The following is a 20,042-nucleotide window of genomic DNA, read 5'->3' as shown; positions in this document are numbered from 1 at the left end:
TCTTGTTGCATTGATCCTTTTACCATTATGTAATGTCCTTCTTTGCCTCTTTTGATCTTCTTTGTTTTAAAGTCCATTTTATCAGAGACGAGAATTCCAACTCCTGCTTTCTTTTTTTGCTCTCCATTTGGTTGGTAATCTTCCTCCATCCCTTTGTTTTGAGTCTTTGTGTATCCTTGCATGTGAGATGGGTCTAGATGCAGCATACTGATGGGTTTTAGCTTTTTATCCAATTTGCCTGTCTGTGTCTTTTGATTGGGGCATTTAGTCCATTTAAATTTAGGATTAATATTGATATTTGTGAGTTTAATACTGCCATTTAATGCTAGCTGGCTGTTTTGCCCATTAGTTGATGCAGATTCTTCATTATGTTGATGCTCTTTACCTTTTGGTATATTTTTGGAATGGCTGATACTCGTTCCTTTCTATGTATAGTGCTTCTTTCAGAAGCTCTTGTAAAGCAGGCCTGGTGGTGATGAAATCTCTGAGTACTTGCTTGTTCACAAAGGATTTTATTTTTCCTTCACTTATGAAGCTTTGTTTGGCTGGATATGAAATTCTGGGTTGAAAGTTCTTTTCTTAAGGATGTTGAATATTGGCCCCCACTCTCTTCTGGCTTGTAGGGTTTCTGCTGAGAAATCTGCTGTGAGTCAGATAGGCTTCCCTTTGTGGGTAACCTGACCTTTCTCTCTGGCTGCCCTTAGCATTTTCTCCTTCATTTCAACCCTGGTGAATCTGACGATTATGTGCCTTGGGGTTGCTCTTCTTGAGGAGTATCTTTATGGTGTTCTCTGTATTACCTGGAGTTGAATATTGGCCTGCCTTGCTAGGTTGGGAAAGTTTTCCTGGATAATATCCTGAAGAATATTTTCCTGCTTGGATTCATTCACTTCGTCACATTCAGGTACACCTATCAAACATAAATTAGGTCTTTTCACATAGTCCCATATTTCTCGGAGACTGCTCATTCCTTTTTACCCTTTTTTTTCTCTAATCTTGTCTTCTCGTTTTATTTCATTGAATTGGTCTTCAACCTCTGATATCGTTTCTTCTGCTTGGTCAATTCGACTGTTAAAACTTGTGCATGCTTCACGAAGTTCTCCTGTTGTGTTTTTCAGCTCCATTAATTCACTTATATTCTTCTCTAAATTCTCCATTCTCGTTAGCATTTCATCAAACCTTTTTTCAACGTTCTTAGTTTCTTTGCATTGGGTTAGAACATGTTCTTTTAGCTGACAGTAGTTTCTTATTATCCACCTTCTGAAGCCTGATTCTGTCAATTCATCACACTCATTCTCCATCAGGGCTTGTTCCCTTGCTGATGAGGAGCTGCAAGCCCCTGTAGGAGGAGAGGCATTCTGATTTCGGGTGTTTTCAGCCTTTTTGCGCTGGTTTCTTCCCATCTTTGTGGATTTATCCACCTGTCGACTTTGTAATTGCTGACTTTCAGATTGGGTCTCTGAGTGGACGTCCAGCTTGTTGGTAATGAAGTTATTTCTGTTTCTTAGTTTTCCTTCGGTGGATGCCCCTCACCCACAGAGCTGGACCTTCCCAGGTTCAGCTGTGCTTGCTGTGAAGCTCTCAACCCACAGGGTTTCCAATTGCTGTTTTTTTGTGGGGGTGGGACCAGCTGAGGCTGATCACCTGGCTCCCTGTCTCAGAGTCTTTTTTTTTTTTTTTTTTTTTTCAGTTGAACAGTTGATTCTCTCCCAGGTGTTCCAGTCACCTGTTGAAAAGGCGCTGGGGTCTGTGTGATTTCCTGTGTGGTGACCCACTGCGCCGGCTAAAACAGCAGTGTTGAGATTCGTGGCATTTTTTGCCTGGGAATCTCCTGGTCTGGCTCCCTGCTTCAGTCCCCTTTTCAATCAGTTGAATGGGTGACTCTGCCTTCCTGGATCTCCAAAAGCCAACTAAAAGGGCACCCAGTCCTGTATACTCTGCACTGAGAACCGCTGCACCAGGGTGCCAGCAAAACAGGCGCACCAGCCAAAAGAGTCACGCTGATGACCCGTGGGACTCCTCCGCTGGGAATCTCCTGGTCCATGGGCAACAAAAATTCATCTGGAAATGTGGCATCCACTCATTCTCTGCACTTTCGCTGGGAGCTGCAATCCTGAGCTGCTGCTAATTGGCCATCTTTGATCTATTCATTTATTTTTTAATGGGAAGTTGCTCACTGCCTCAGCCAGCTCTCTGTCAGAGGTTGCATTTGAAGGGTTTACTAAGAAAAGCTTCCAGGCAGTTAATTCTGGATTCCCAGGTGGATGGTGGATCTAGATTCCCAGCATACAGGAGCCCAGAGTGAGACCTGGGGGAAGGCTGTGGGTGTGGGAAGAAAGGACTTGGAACTCAGATCTAGCCACGGCCTTAGGAATCTGATAGTGGACACTAAACAAATGGAGCTCACAGAAAATCTGATTTAAAGGTGTTAGGATCATTTGTCATCTTGCTTATGTTTCTAGTGCTGCACAGGAATGGATTGGTAGAAGGTTTTTGTTTTTGTTTTTGTTTTTACAGTGAAAATAATGCACATGAAACCCCATTGCCTACAGTGAGTCACATGTTAGTTGTAGAATAACTATTAAAGAATTTGATTTGAAAATGACATATCTTTCATATGCTCTTTATTCTAAGATATTCAAGGGTGAATTTAAAGGAAACTGGATATATAAAATGTGTATCTAACGTGTGTGTATACATTTATGGACACACATACACAAACTCTTTAGGGTACATCATTTGGTTAAACTCTCATGGTACCCCATGACTTCCAAAGTGCTCCATTTCACATATGAGAGAACCAGTTATGAGAGCTCATAATCAATTAACCCAAAGTCACATGGTCAGACCTGGAATTTAAACCCAGGTCTGTCTGACTTTAGTATGTTCCTTGCATGTGGCCACTTTCATCTCATAGTTGAGCCCAAAGCTTACATCTAGGAAGAAGGGACCATAAGAAGAGTGTGGAATCCACAGCTCTCATGCCAAGCTGGCCCTAATCTTCAGCTAACCCCTTTCTATGGTTTCCTCTTCAAAATATAGCTGTCTCAAAGTCTTTAAAAATAGTAAATTACTTTGTTTTATATTTTGGAGGAGGAACACATCTTGCTGTCCCCCAACCCCATTCACACCTCCTCTTTCCCTTTCAATCTCTCTAAGTCCTTTCTTCTCAGCGTGTGTTCTCCGTATCTAACTTGCCTGCCTAACATGAAAACAAACACACAAGCCAACAAAACCCTCCTCTTCCTATCAGGTGCTATGAGACCTGATCCCTCAACTCTCCAATGCACACTGGACAAGAGCTAATCAAAGGGTTTAACCTAAACATTTTCGACCTCAGAAGAAGCCTGGTGCAAGCTCTCGTAGAAAATGATCTACGTGTCTTGTCAAAATTGGCACCAGATAATAACAAGATGGGAATGTTTGGGAAAACAGAGGACAACCACACACTCAGAGAGGTAAAAGACATTTTTCCCCTTGCATTAGTCTCCAATTGCTACTGGTTACATTGCCACAATCTTGCTGGCTTCTAACAAATTTATTATCTTATGGTTTTGGAGATGAGAACTCTAACTGAGCTAGTATTAAGGAGACATAGGGCTCTATTCCTTCTAGAGGATCTAGGAGAGAGAATCTGATTTTTTCTTTTTTATCTTCAAGATGCCTCAACAATCCTTTCTCCATGACCTGTTCCTCCATCATCCTAGCATCCCTCTCCATTGCCCCAGGTCCTGTCTGTCTGCGACCCTCCTCCCTCCCTATTATAAGGACCTTTGTGATTATATTGATCTCACCTGGATGACCTAGGATGTTCTCCCAAACTCAAAATCCTTAATCCGTAAGTAAGTTGCATCTGCCAAGTTTTTGTGGTTTTTCTTAATATGTTCGAATTCATCTAGAGACTAGGACATGAATGGGATGTGGGCATTCTTCATTCTACCCATAATTAATATCTTCCCCACAATTGTCCTTCTGTAAAGTAGAATTAAAAAATCACAAGGCATATTTATAAAGCAAGAGAGCTAAAAAAAAAAATCTTAGATTCAGGGACCTCAAATCTATGGGTTTTAAATGCTGAGGGACACTTATTCCATTGCCTTTAATGTGGGCTTCACAATGCGGAGCAAGTTTTAGGGGCTCCTTTAATTTACTAACCCAGAAAAAACTTATTGCATAAAAACAATCTAAAATAGATTGGTAAAGGGAAACTAATTACTCCCTGACTATTCCTGTATTAGAGTTCTCCAGAGGGAAAGGACCGATAGGATAGATGTATATATGAGGGGAGTTTATTAAAGAATATTGACTCACATAATCACAATAGCTTGTCTGCAAGCTGAGAAGCAAGGAAACCAGTCCAAGTCCCAAAATCTCAAATGTAGGGAGCCAACAGTGCAGCTTTTAGTTTGTGGCTGAAGGCCGGCAAGCCCCTGGCAAACCACCAGTGTAAGTCCAACAGTCCAAAAGCTGAAGAACTTGGAATCTGATGTTTGAGGGCAGAAAGCATCCACCATGGGAGAAAGATGAAGGCCAGAAGACTTAGCTAGTCTAGTCCTTCCACATTTCTTCTGCCTGCTTTTCTACTTTTATCTTAGCTGCACTGGCAGCTGATTAGATGGTGCCCACCCAGATTGAGAGTGGGTCTGCCTCTCCAAGTCCACTGACTCAGTGTTAATCTCCTTTGGCAATATTTTCACAGACACATCCAGGAACAATACTTTGCCTCCTTCAATCCAATCAAGTTGACACTCAATATTAACCATCGCAATTACTATACATGATAGAAAGAGAAGTGATAAGAATTCAGACCTGAGATACACACCTGCCAACATTAAGGACTTGTCCACTATCTTAGGTGAGGTCCACCAGTGACAAGGATTCCTGCGCAGGCAGCAAGTTTTCACTGGGAGGGAGGAAGAAAAGTGAGACAGGGAATAGAAGATGGATGGTAAAAGGCACCTCAACAAGTTTCCTAGATATTAGAATGACTGAAGCTCAACCCCAAGTGTAAACAGGAGAAAATGCCTCTGAATTATTCCACCTGAGAAAGGAGGGAGCTGAGGTATATGTATACCTCCTCTTGCCATGAATGATTGTGAGCTGTCTGTCTTAGTAAGTTTTATGCTGCTATAACAGAATATCTGTGACTAAATAATTTATAAAAAAAACAAAAGTATATCTTCTTAAATTGGAGGGTTGGAATTTTAAGATTAGGATACCAGCAGATTGGGTCCGGTTTCTCTGCCTTTACGATGGGGCCTTGAACACTGCACTTTCTGGAGAGAAAGAAGACAATGTCCTGGCAAGGCAGAAGAGCAGAGAAGAAAGAGAGCCCTCTCCCATAAGCCCTATTTATAGTGGCATTAATCCATTCATGTGGGCAGAGCCTCATGAGCTAAACACTTTCCATTAGGCCCCACCTCCCAATACTGTTACACTAGAGGTTAAGTTTACAACAGATGGATTTAGAGAAACGTAGTCCAACCACAGCACTTCTCTAAGGGATACTCATTCCAGGCCCTCTGGTCAGCCATGTATGCAGGCAGAGCTGCCTGCCTCAGCTTCAGAAAGAGCACAGGACACATTGATGGCCACTGGAAGTCAGCAGAGGTACAGCAAGGGGAAAAGGCCCTGAGTACAGATAGGGACTGCTACATCTATCCAGAAAGAAGATATGTTCAGGTGACTCTTGAAAAACATGGATTTGAACTTTACAGATCCACTTATACCCAGATTTTCTTCCACCTGTGCCACCTGTGAAACAGCAAGACCAATCTCTCTTATTCTTCCTTCTCTTCAGCCTATTCAGTGTGAAAATGAGGAGGAAAAATCTTTATGGTAATTCATTTCCACTTAATGAATGGTAAATGTATTTTCTCATCCTTATGGTATTTCTTAATAACACTTTTTTCCTTTAGCATACTTTATTATAAAAATACGGTAGATAATACATATAACATACTAGGATCAGAAACAGGATCAGAGGCATGCTACAAGTGCAGGAATCCAGGAAACACAGTCTCAAAACACTATATTGGTATGATGATTACCTCAAACTGAAGGCATCTGAAAAACAACAAATGCACAAAGGGACTTTTCCTAAAAGTAGATTATCCAGGAGAAAACCAATTGTCATAGAAACTCTCCCTGGAAATGTGTCTCTACCACAGAAGACACAACAGGAGCTAAACTGGAAGTTGATAGTTTAGACAGACAAGCTATGACTTATTCTTTTGAGGACCGGTTTGTTTTACCTCAAGCCATTTATTTCATGTTCCTCTCCCCTATGAGGAATGTACAAGCAGCTATACTTTACGGGTTTTTGGGATAATCATTCTCCTGTGATTTTTCTCTACAGGTCAAATACATTTTGTATGTCTTTTCTCCTATTAATCTGTCTTTTGTCAATTCATTTTCAGCAAACATTTAGAAAGCAAAATAAACTTTATTTTCTTTCCCCTATACATGCAAATTCTCTTAAAATTAATTCAGGCTCCTTAAAAGATGACAAAGTGTTTGTGCATAGGCTACATGACCCTGATTTGGCCACCCTTAATCAGACATCGGCAATGCTCCCCAGAGTCCCCAGGCTCCAGCCCACCGATGCTGATGTAGTTGAGCCCACTTTCCTGGCTGCTGATCCAGGTTAGAATGCCCTGCACCTAGTTACATAAGTGAGATATAATGAGTGAAATTCAGTGTCCAGTTTTATCTAGATCCAAGTGATTTTTTCGTGTCCATCAGCCCTTGCTTGGTTAGACACGGAGCCTTTCTCTCCTAAAGATACCAACACCAACAAGGGGCTGGCATCTTGGTCTGGATGATGTCCTATCTCATTGCTAAACAGTAAAAGAGGAAATGGCACTGATGGTGCATAGCAGGGACATACACCAATCAGCAGTCACGCTCACATAGGAGAGAGGGTTCACTGACCTGGTCTTTCTCCAGGGCCTCCCTCTTACCTACTCTCCAGCGAGCCAGTCTCCAGAGGAACTGTGCCTGAGCCTCCAGGAACATGCTGGTGAGGAGTGCAGCTCAGAGCATTACCCCATGGATGTGTTCTTTGTTTTCCTACTTTGAAGACAATTGTCATTGCCGCCTCAATCGATCCAGTGTTTCAATCTTATCCTAATCCACACACGTATAGTTGAATAAAGAAAGTGATTTTTTGCTGTTGTTGAAGTAATCAAATCTGACATCACTAGTCAACCCTCCTTGCTGATGAACTGTGGGAAATAACGTGCAATGGCAGAAAAGAGTAAAATGGCAGGGAGGTCCCGAAGCTGAAAATAAGATGCAGCCCATTTAGTCTCTGTGTATTAAAGAGACCCATAGCTCTGAAAATGGTGGATCTGTGAGTGGCCCATAAATTGAGGGAGTGTATTCTCCTCTTTGTGTATCTGCAGTAAATTGCTTTATCTTATACTGGTAAGAATAATGGCTTAAAGTCATTGCAAAATATCTTTAAATATATTTAGCATAATATTAATAAAATCTTTTTTGATTATCTTTTTACTCCCTCACTTTCAGACTATATGTAATTCTCACATACATCTTTATATAATATATGCATCTTTTTTAATTTGTATCCATCAACAAACTATTATAGCTATAGTTGATTTAATAGTTTTGTCTTTTAATGTTTTACTAGAGTTATAATTAATTTATATACTGATTTATAACATTAGACTGTTTTGAAAAGCAGGTCTCATGGTGATAAACTTCAACTTTTGTTTGTCTGAGAAAGTCTTTATCTCCCATTTCTGTTTGGAAAATAGGATTGCTGACATAATATTTTTGTTGTCAGTTTTTTTCTTTCAGGATATTGAATATATCATCTTAGTTCCTTCTAATGTACAAGGTTTCTGCTAAAAACTTTGCTGATAGTTTTATGGATTCTTCTTTTATGTTTCTTTCTTTCTCTTTTTGCTTTCTTCAATTCTGATAATGCATATTGTTGTGCTTGATAGTGTTCTATAAATCTTTTAAATTACTTTAGTTTCTTTTTAATTTTATTTTCTCCTCAGATTAAATGGTTTCCATTGAACTGTGTTTGAATTCACAGATTCTTTTTCTTCTTCATCTGCCCATGTGTATCTCAGATGCCACTGCTGAAACCTTCTATTGAATTTTAGTTCAGTTATAATATTCTTTAGCTCTATGGTTAATTTTTTTATTTTTATTTTAAAAAGGAATGATTTTACACACACAGAAATGTTGTAAGTGCTGCAGATACTACTACCCTCCCTCCTCTTACTGGGACCGTTTGAGAGTATATCGAAGACCTGATAACTCTACCTTTGAAGACTTTACTACGTGTTCCTTACAAACAAGCATATTCTCCTAAACAATCTCTATACACAAATGTAATACACTACCCTATACAGCCATCAGGAACATGGTCTCTGCAGATTATTCTGCACTGCTTCTGTGCTGAGTTACTGAGATGAGCCAGCCCTGCAGCTGTGCCCAGCCTGCCCCATCTCCTGCTGATTTGCATGTCCCAGAGCACAGCCCCCTGCCCTGAAGACTTCTTAGTAGGCAGGTCACACTCTGTGCAGGAGTCAGTCCCAGTCAGGACACAGCATGGACATGAGGGCCCCCGCTCAGCTCCTAGGGTTCCTGTTGGTCTGGCTCCCAGGTCAGGAAGAACACTAGGAATTTATTCAGCCCACTATGCTCAGTACCTGGCAATTCAGGGATGTCTTCTTATAACATGATTAATTGTCTGGATATTTGTTTTTATGTTTCCGATCTTAGGTGCCAAATGTGACATCCAGATGACCCAGTCACCATCCTTTCTCTCTGCATCTCTAGGAAACAGTATCACTATCACTTGCCAGGTGAGTCAGGTCATTGGCCTGGGGTTAGCCTATATCAGCAGAAACCAGGGAAAGCCCCTGAGCTCCTATTCCATGCTGCATCCAGTTTGCAATCTGGGGTCCCATCACAGTTCAATGGCAGTGGATCTGGAATAGACGTCACTCTCACTATCATCAGCCTGCAGCTGGAAGATGGTGCAATTTATCATTGTTAGCAGGAGGGCAGTTTCCCTCCCACAGTGGTACAAACCAAAAGAATAACCCCTTAGAAAAGCAGATACATGAGGCTGGGCTACCCTGGCTGCTCCTCCTGGTGCCTACCTCTGCTGAGAGCATTTTTCAGACTCAGTCACATTTTGATGGTATTGGTAGAGTGAATGATGAAACCTCCTCTGCACCCTAACTCTTTTTTTCTCTTCATCCTAGCAGCCCAAATATGTTAATACCTCTCCTGATTTAGTGAAGGACAGAGATTATTACAAAAACCCATGGAGCCTGGTTTATGGCTTCAGGTGAGACTCATACAACAAAGGAGAAATCACAAAGTCCTAAGGAGGAATTCTCTTAATACAGTGAGTTGTGTCTAAACTACTGTTGAAGAGAAAATAAAATGTAAAGATGAATCTCTAAATTTAATGTTATATTTGGGAAAAAGAATTACAATAAGGGGCATATAGGAAGACAGGGTGTTCTTCAGTATCTACGAGGAACAAAGAGATCTGATTTTTACAAAAATCAGAAAAAACTTTACCTATCACTGAGAAATTGCGTGGCATGAGTAAGGGTTTGGGGAGTTGGACATCTTCCACTGATAAGCAATAATAGTGGGAAAAAATAGTCCTAGAGTTGTAGGAAATTATGTCAGAAGCTGTAGATAAAACTGGTTTCGGGTCACAAAGAGGAGTTTCAGCTGTCAGATTTGCAGAGAATTACATTCTGGGAGCAGTGTTTTGTACACTAGATGCTTTTCCCTGCTTGCTTCTTGACTGAGTTTTAGTTATGGATGACAATAGTTGCCCAATTCCTATTGAGTGACGTCTGTCCCAGATCCACTGCCATTGAACTGTGATGGGACCCCAGATTGCAAACTGGATGCAGCATGGAATAGGAGCTCAGGGGCTTTCCCTGGTTTCTGCTGATATAGGCTAACCCCAGGCCAATGACCTGACTCACCTGGCAAGTGATAGTGATACTGTTTCCTAAAGTTCATCCTATGATGAACTTTCACACTATAACCTTTCAAAGCTTGAGATATAGTAGTGAGGGAAACTGATACTAGAATCAGAGGATTCTCTGGTGTTCCCTCAGGAACCAGAGTGCAACTGCCGCTTTTGACTGCCTGCAGCACCTCTCCAGTCCACAACTCTGCCCATGTGTGTCTCGGGTGCCAGTTCATAGTACAGAGTCTTCATTTTCTGATTTTCAAATTTCATGGGGGGACCACTTATTGGGTATCTTTCAGAAATTTTAAAAGGTTGTATTTCCTACAGGTAAATAGACACAGGTAAGTGAGACCATTTAGAAAATGTATATTTAAAACCACATGTTGAAAACACATCCAGCTTTATTTTGTAATTAATGCAAATTTACATTTGAAAACATTTGTAAGATTGTAAAGATTGAAAAACACAATTATTTGTCCATGTAATAACCAAATACTTTTTATAACTAAGTAAACATTTTTAAAAACCTACTAAATTAAAACAATAAATTTAAAATGGGTGAACCTTGGTTAGAAATTGTTGGACTTACATTCACCTGTGCAGTTTGGTAGGGGAGGCTGTTCACTCCTACAATTTGCAATGAGAGTCTTCTGCCCTCAGTAGTCACTGCCCTTCAGCCTTGGCCTCAGATAAATACAGTGAGTAGACTGCAGACAAGCTCAATGCCTGCAGCAGAACCACACAGCTGAGCTCTGCCTTCATCAGCCAAATGATTGTGAACATGAATATCCACAAACATGACAATAAATATTTAGTGGAATAAGCCACTGTCTTTGAATCATTAGTTACCAATCATTAATGTGTAAATTCTGACTGATATAGCATAAAAGTAATTCTTCTTAAATTGATGGCATAAATATGAATATTTAGTAATCAATTTATCAATTTACTGAGAGGAATTTAAAGAAGAAATTAAAACTAAGTAATATTTTAATGGATAGAGTAAAATTTACCTCATTTATGGAAAAATGTGTAAATTTGTTTTAAACACACACATAGGTACATAATATTTACTTGATACTGGTGGCTACATATATTATATATATATATATATTTTTTTTTTATTGCATTTTAGGTTTTGGGGTACATGTGAAAAACATGCAAAGTTGTTGCATAGGTGCATTCATGGCAGTGTGATTTGCTGCCTCCCTCCCCCTCACATAGTATATTATTAGTTTATTCAATGATGTATATATAACATATGCACATTTATAAAATTATTATATAAATTTGATGGATTAAAATGATTTTGGTCATGCCACATTTAAAAAATTGCAAATAAGAAAATTTCTAGAGGATATTTCTAGAGGAATTTTTCTTGTAGTCTTTATTTTTTTAAACTCTACAAAAATGCTTGTCCTTATTTTAAAATGTTTTTCTAACTCAGTAGAGATCCAATGTTTAGGAATAGAGATAATATTACCTAATGTTAAAAATTAAATCATTGCATTTTCTGGAGGTTCCCATCATGTGCATGCCTCCAGTGATGATATGCTGGATGGAGTCACATCATTGATATCATGAAAGATGACCTGAAAGAGTGAAAAATCACAACAGTGGGTCAACTACAAGAGTTATATCTGATGCTCACTTTGCAAAGAGAACAGTAATTTAATAACATTGACTATCAGTTTTGATGGATTGTGAGGTCTTAGAAGAAACACAGCTGAAGGATGAAAGACACTACCATTCTAGAAGGGCTATGACTGGACCTTTCAAAAATGAGCCACAGTTGAAAATAAATGCTATTCAAGTGAATATTTATCTAAATGCCAGGAGTGAGGAGGGGACTCTTAATCATTACAATGATTCAACACATAGACTTTAATCAGTCACCTTTCCCAGCTTTCCCAGGGAGTGTCATGAACCAGTGTCATGGGGGTTCATGCATGGGTTCAACAATATGAATTTCAACTAGCCAAGATTCAAAGGGCTACTGGGTCTTCTGAATGTCCTGCTTACCTAGAAATATGACCCTACCAGATCGACTAATATTGTACCACATATCAGGGATCAGACTAATAGCTGATGTCAGTTGATCACAGTAGACCTAACCCAAGATTTGGAAGACAGTGACTATTTTCCTGTCTATGCATTTGCCTTTCCTGTCAGCCATGTTTCTACGTAAAATCTTATTTGAGGGTTTTCCAATAAAAAACTTATTTGAGGATTTTCCTTATTTGAGGATCAGGAAATTCTTCAATAATCTAGCATTGGACTAAGCAATTTATTTTTAGTAAAAAAAAAAAAAGTGAAGCAAAGGGTTTATGTTCATGATCTTATTTGCACAAATGCAACTGTCCTTATAGGAAGAAGAAAACCAATTATTGATCAAGCACAGCTGACACACAAACTCTTTTGATAGTGAATTACTATCCCATAAGATGTAGTGAGGGCTCTGATTCGCTAACCATATGTGGTGCTGTTACTCCCATAAATAGAAAATCTGTATCTTGAAAATGCAGTGGACTCATCATTAATTATTATACCAACTGAACAGTTTGAAATATTCTATTTCTATTTTCTCAAGGCTGTGGTTTCTTAATCCAAAACTTATGGTTCTTAATCCAAAGGGTTGACATGAGAATTATTCCATTATATTGGAAGAAATGTTAAACATGTGACCATTTAGAGTTCATATGATACAGGAGAAGCTGTCAACATAGGGTGTTAGAATGTGGGCTGGGATCCTCAAAATACATGCCAAGCAAGGACAAGTAGGATTGTTTCTACATATTTTAGAGAGAAAGTTGAGAGTATATGGGACCTAGACCTTCTGGAATGTGTCTACCTTTGCCATTTTCACAGGTAAAGCTAATAGAACACTTCAGTAGACTTCAGAATGGCATTTTAGGGAATGTAGTAAGGTAAAGCATCGCATGCACTTGAAACGCTAGTGAGACAAAGGGAAGATGAAACACATAGTGAGATAAGGAGATGTGAACACCAGAGATAGCTTCTTGGTCAATTTAAGAGACGAAGAGTAGAAAAATTGGTCCATTTATTCCTTCTCATTTGCTTTATCGTTAAGTCAGTTGGAGCTGAGAGAAGCCTTTATGGGTGGTTAAGCAGAAAGGTGTTTACTGTCATGGATTAAATGGATTAAAAACATTTGAAAGACCAAAAGACCAGGCTCAGGCAACTTCCTGTATTCATCTTCCTATCCCTGGATTCCCCTGTGTTTTCTTTTAACAAGAAATATACCCTCATTGGCTGGGCACGGTGGCTCATGCCTGTAATCCCAGAACTTTGGGAGGCTGAGGTGGGCCGATCATGAGGTCAGAAGTTCGAGACCAGCCTGGCCAACATAGTGAAACCCTGTCTCTAATAAAATACAAAAAATTAACCAGGTATGGTGGTGGGCACCTGTAATCCCAGCTACTCGGGAGGCTGAGGCAGGAGAATCACTTGAACCCGGGAGGAAGAGTTTGCAGTGAGCTGAGATCACACCATTGCATTGCATTACAGCCTAGGCAACAGTGCAAGACTCCATCTCAAAAAAAAAGAAAAAAGAAAAAGAAAGAAAGAAGAAAGAAAAGGAAGGAAGGGAGGGAGGGAGGGAGGGAAAGATAAAGAAAGAAAAAAGAAATATGCCCTCATTGTGACAGAAACCTGGCAAGACAAGGTGTTCCACCCTCAGGTCTATGCTGACTGGCTGTGACCCAGACCCAGAAAATGAGCACCCCTCAATGAGATCAAGCATCTCTTCTCCCTCCCATCAATGTAAAACCACTGTACACTGTGCATCTGATGTGCAGAGTCTTCACCACATCTGAGACTTAGGAAGCCAAGGACTTGAGGGATTAACCTTGCCAGATGCTATCTTAGTGGCTCACTAGAGGATTAACAGAATAAGAAGGAACTGATTCACAATAACTGAGTAAGTCATGCATACACTTCCGTATGTTAAATAATTTAATCTCTATTCTTCCTTCCTTTAAAAAGTTTTAAACAAAGTCTTTTTTATTATTTTTATAAGTAAGACCATAGATTAAATGATATCCAGACTGACTTGTGACTAATGAGAGGTTATTTTTTTCCTAGACACTGTTGGATCAAATAGATTGAAGAGTCTCCACATTTTAGGTAGAGGTGATTGTGCTGTCATTTGTAAAGAAAATCTTTTCATCATATTAGTTGGTAGCATGGTGCTGTTGATACTATTAATGCCTGGAAGTTCAAGTGTGGAAAGATATGTATTTATGATAGAAAGCCACAGGATAAACAGTGGCAGAAATAGCCCCTGCACTCATAAAAACTAATGAGTCAGTATGTGACTGAAATAGTGATGTAATCAACACACAGAGGGAGAGCTGCAGACCAGTGGGTCAGATCTCTGGCAGCAGAGAGCAGATCTGCTGTCACTCTGGGGCAGTAGTGAGAGGAGCAGCTCTCTTCTCTGATGGAGGCAGCCTGAATGTGGAGCCCCACACAGCAGGGCCTCTTGCCACAGGCTGCATCAGCAGTGCAATTCTAGGAATTGTTGCTAGAAGCTTTGTCTGTAGCCCGTTTCTTAAAGCTTCAAAACAACTTTTAGCATTTCAAAATCCTGCAATAAATTACTTTCTGCTTGGTGGACTTTGTATTTGCAATCAAGAACAATAGCTAACCTGTACTGAAAGCCTCAATACAGCCTCCTTTTTTTTTTTTTTTTTTTTGATAATTATAATGTATTTTGGGTGGACCTGCCAGAGGAGGCCAACAAACAACTTTCCATGTCATAAAAAGTGCAACCATGTAAGCCCAAATGGAGTCTTTGGATTCTCAAGCAGCTTCACTGTCTTATGGTACAAAATGAGGAAGTGTAAAACTTTTGGCTTCACTATCAAGGAAAAATGTTTTTTAAAAATATCTTCCACAATAACTTTTCACTTTATAGTAAGAGCTGTGCAAAGCAAAATATGGTCCTTTCCTTATCCATGAGTGACACACAAGGGATTATTTGACTTTGTAAACTACTGCCTTCTCAGCATAAAAAGTGCAAAGGTACAGACAATTAAAAACTTATATCTTTAACACCAAAAACGTAAAAAGCCATAGAAAATATATATACATGTATAAAATATAAAATGTTTGTGTATCAAAGGGCATGATCAGCACAGTGAAAATGCAACTTATGGAATAAAAAAAGTATTCGTAAATTGTATATCTGGTAAGGGGTTAATAGTATCCAATATAAAATAATAATAAGTCCTACAGGTCAACAGGAAACATTCAATTTTGGGGAAAACCAGATTAAAATAAGGAAAATGACTTGAATAGACATTTATCCAGTGAAGATTGATGAACAGTCAATAAACACATAAAAAGATGCTCAACATCACTAATGCTTACAACAGTGAAAACAAAATCCACCTTATACCTATTAGGATGGTTTCCCTCAATAGAAAATGACTCTTCATGAGAATCTGGAGAAATTGGAAATCTTGTGGACACTGTTGTGGGGATGTAAAATGGTCATTTAGTATAAGAAACTACATGCCAATTTCTCAATAAATTAAAAATATAAATACTGTATAATTCAGCAATTTGACAATTTGACATATATCCAAATAACTGACAATATTAACTTCAAGAAATATTTATATACCCACATTCAGAGAAGAATTATTCATAATAGCCAAAAGGTGGAATCAACTCAAATATGCATGCAGGGAAGCGTGGATAAACAAAATGTTTCATAGATATACAATGGAATGTTATTCAGCTTTCCAAAGGAAGGAAATTCTGACACAGCCTCCAACATAGATGAACAGTGAAGGCATTATGCTCAGTAAAATCAGCAAGTTACAGGACTAATGAGGTGTGATTCCTCTACAGTATTTGCAGGACAGCCTCCAGTTGGCCTTGGACCAACCCAGTCTCCTCCCTTTTCTCACTCTTAGTTTTCAAGAATCATTATAGAATGTCCTGGAAATGTAACATCCTAAGATAGGGCAGTGTTGGCCAGTTGGCCATCGCAGCACAGGCTCTGTTCCATTCCCCTCATACCCAGAAAGTGCTGGGTTCTGGCTGCATGTTTTCAAGGTCCAATAACTGGAAGCAGACAAACTAGGAAAGAAGGGAATTTATTGCTGTAACCGGATATAGGAAGAAGGTCAGAGATAATTCCACCAGACCAACTCAAAGTGTTACAATTTTCTTTTTTGTTGTTGTTTTTTTTTTTTTTAGACAGAGTCTGGCTCTGTTGCCCAGGCTGGAGTGCAGCGGCACGATCTCAGCTCACTGCAACATCTGCCTCCCAGATTCAAGTGATTCTCCTACCTCAGCCTCCCAAGTAGCTGGGACTACAGGTGCACGCCACCATGCCTAGCTAATTTTCGTATTTTTAGTAGAGGTGGGGTTTCATCATGTTGGCCAGGCTGAAAGTGTTACAATTTTCTTGGTGCTTATATAGGTTGGCATTGTGTGCCTACGTGCAGTATAACATCTGCCTAAGTCTATAGACAACTAATTTTGTTTCAACTAGAAGGTCAGAGGCCAAAGAAATGCTAAGTCTGATTAAGCTGTGAGGAGCCCAGTACCTTCAAGACCTGTCTCCTAAATTCTCATAATGAGGACTGTGGTACCAGAGTGATTATTCCTATCGTATCTCATTTACAGCTTGGTCCAGAGAGCTGCCTTAAACTCTCCAGTGAATTTACTCAAACCGCTGCCTCTGTTACCTTGACTCGTCTCGTTTTGTTGACCCAAGATGGGTCCTGGCACTAGGAATGTAAGGCTGTCTTTATTATTTTTACTTGTTCCAGGTTAGGGAGAAGCCTATGCAAGCCTCCCACTGAACATATGTTTAACTTCTGGCTTTGATGCCTGAGAACCGATTTCCCTAGGTTTAATTATTTGCTTAGTGTTAAGGCAGCACTGTGGAAATTTGTTGGTGTAACTGGAGGACTGTGCAGGCCTGACTGTGCGATTGAAAGGGAGTATTGGTCTGCCACACCATCTTGAACAGGATTTCCTTCAACACTTTAGCTCAGTGTGATATGTGACTCCAAGATATAAAAGCCAGGGTGGGTCCAATTCAGAGTCCCTTAGCTGCAGTATATGTGAAGCACAGTCTAGACTCCATCAGCCCCAGGCAGCTTTCCTGAGCCTTGGGGGACAGACCCACAATAAATTCTAGGCTTTTGCTATCCTTTGCTGCCTATCTGTAAATAGTAAATTGCTTCACGTGACCAGTTGTATGAGACTGTTTTATCTCCCTGGACTCAGGTAAGTTGGTAATCACCGCACAGTTAACCTGCTTAAAAAAATTACTCCAGTCAGAAGATTCTAGTAATGACAGACCCATGGCTTATTGGTGAAATGGGCAGAATGATAGCTCCCATTCTTTGGCCCAGGAGAGAGCCATTAGACTGGAAGTTGCAAGGACTGGACATGCATCTGGATGCTTTATGGGGAGGGAGGGAGGATAAACCGGTTATAGATCACTCTCTCCATGAATTTACACTAGGTGGCTGCCTGAATTGAGGCAGAAAGAAAGGGGTGTAGAAACGATAATGGGGCACAAAATTCTCTGGTTGGTAGACACTTATATGATTGCTTATTCCTGGAGCCAGAGAGCTAAAGAAATTCATACTCAAATGGACCCTAATATCCCTGAGAGGGAACCAGCATATGCAATTTGGGCTTTCATGCAAAGGGAGGCTCACTCTCTAAATATAAAAAGACTTCTGGAGATTCATGTTACTGATGGTAGAACAACAATGCAAATATACTTAATGCCACTGAAGCGTACACTCGAAAATGACCAAGATGGCCAATTTTATGTTTTCTGTATTTTATCATAGTTAAAAAAATTAACATCTGTATTATTGTTGCCTCAAAAGAAAGTATACTATTTTCTAATTTTCTGAGCAAATGTAAATAAATAAACAATCACTTTGGGATGCCATTTTTCATACCACGTTTTAACAAACAACTGTTTCCTAATATTTACTTTTGGGGCTGAACTTAGAATCCTTTTTTTTCTGAGTCCTAGTCAAATGCTATTTTGCTCAAAGTATATTGCCTTATGAAGTGTGATAATAATAAATATTGAGTAATGATTAAAACTCCCTTTACATCTCCTATTACCATCCTAAATATTATAGCTTAAAGTGTTTGAAAAGTGGCTTGGACAGTATTGATTCTGTCCTCAAACTCCCGAAACACAACAATGACAGAGAAATAGCATGAAAATGGTAAGAAAAACATAGCTTTTATGATTGTTAGCTATTCTGGTCACTGCTTTCTGTCAATTAAGTAATTTTTTAAAAGTAGTTGGAATGTTGGAACTCTCATATATTCTTAGTGGAAATGTAAAATGGTACAATCACTTTGGAAAACAGTTTGGCAGAGTCTTAAACGCTAATTGTAGTCAACCATCCTCTCCCAATGAATATAGAATTTTCTGTCCCTTACTGGCACAACTTGCATAAGTAGAGAATACAAGTCTTGAGTTCCAATTATGGATGTGCTCTTCAACACTCAGTGCACGTAAAGAAGATAAATAATATTAACAAAGGATAGGTAGCTGTGAATCTGAAAAAACACATTTGACAAGGAATGCATAGTTCCTTCTCTCTAAAACAATCTGATGATTCTTCCAGGAGTGAGTCTGGTTTGATGCTTCTCTCCTTATGATGATAGAAGAGTGGCACCTCATGAAATTGGTGAAGCCTCTGATCCCTGCACCTACAACCTCAACTCAGTTCCCTTCATCCCTTGCTTTAGTCCTTGATTCTGTGTCTCAGTCCCACTTAGTCTGGGACTCAAACAACATTTGTCAGGAAAGATTCGGGATAGACCTCTTGAGACTTCCCTAGAGTTGTCAGAGATTCTTTGACCATCATCTGTTCATCTCTAGAGGGAGTTATGGGTATGAAAAAGAGCAGAGCTTATAAATATTCCAGCTGCTTTTACTCCCACTGCACGCCACAAAAACTACAACAATAATAACAATAACAAGAACCATAGCAACATCCACAACATCACAGGACGAGCCTTCACTGTTTCCAGTGTTTTCACTTCAGTACATCTTCTCTGCCTTCATCTCAAGCAGCTAGGCATTTTGACAGTCATGAGACTAGTATCTAGCCTTTTGTTCATAATAGGAAAAGTAGACAAGGCTTTGTGCAATGCAGGCATTTCTTAAGCCAGTCGCTCTTCAATTTTTGTATCATCATTTCACACATATACACATCAGGTTTCTAACATATATCTAGAAATCTATGAAGTAATATATACTATTAGTCCATATGACAGAGCCTATGTTTTCTATTGTATTGTATTTCCCTGCTTTATTCTTATTTTAACTGTTGTCATTAAAACTAGAGTGTTTTAAACCTAAAATTTAAATTTTAACTCAAAAATTAGCATGTTCAAGACACTCTAATTTCCTGGAACATAAATAGATAACATCCTCTATTACATAAAAACTGCCCTAATGAATATTCTTATTTCCGAGACAAATTGTAAAATTTCAAGATGACAGGGCTGAAGAAATTATACTGAAACAGGCTCCCAAGTAATGAAGGTAGTTTTTCCTTATCGTGACTCATGGGACAAGTATTAGACAAAAAGATAACAAGGCAGAATAATGATTACATAAGAAAGAAGGATAACAACAGGACATTTTAAACTTTCATAGGATAAAGTTTTGATAATAGATGATGAGAAGAAATGTATTGGAAAGAGCTTGATGGAGATGATTGAAGGTCTGACTAACTTATCGTATCAAGACAAAATAATTAGAATTTTGAGAATTGTGAGCAGATGAATGGAAGAAAGCCTGTAGAATCAAGGCTGTGGTTGAAACACATATGATTTACTTCAAGGATATTTTCTATGCATCTCTGCTAAGGATGATGGTTATAATACTACGTAGTTTAACAATCCCAATAACAAAATTAACAGCAGCATACATACTGTCCTAGATAATGTTGTAAATACTTTGCGTTATTTAAGCTGTATATAGTACTGTAAGGTACATCCTATGATTGTCATTGTTTCACAG

General features: G+C 39.2%; 1 gene segment (V, D, J or C); it reads left to right on the top strand.

The window, feature by feature from the left end:
- Window positions 1–20,042, top strand: part of LOC105731229 (immunoglobulin kappa variable 2-29-like) — a 356,755-nt gene that overhangs the window by 63,680 nt on the left and 273,033 nt on the right.

The sequence above is a fragment of the Aotus nancymaae genome, unplaced genomic scaffold (assembly GCF_030222135.1).
Source record: "Aotus nancymaae isolate 86718 unplaced genomic scaffold, 86718_ANA_hifiasm-v0.15.2.pri h1tg000017l, whole genome shotgun sequence".
NCBI classification, from domain to species: domain Eukaryota; kingdom Metazoa; phylum Chordata; class Mammalia; order Primates; family Aotidae; genus Aotus; species Aotus nancymaae.
This window is presented reverse-complemented; position numbering and strand designations above follow the sequence as displayed.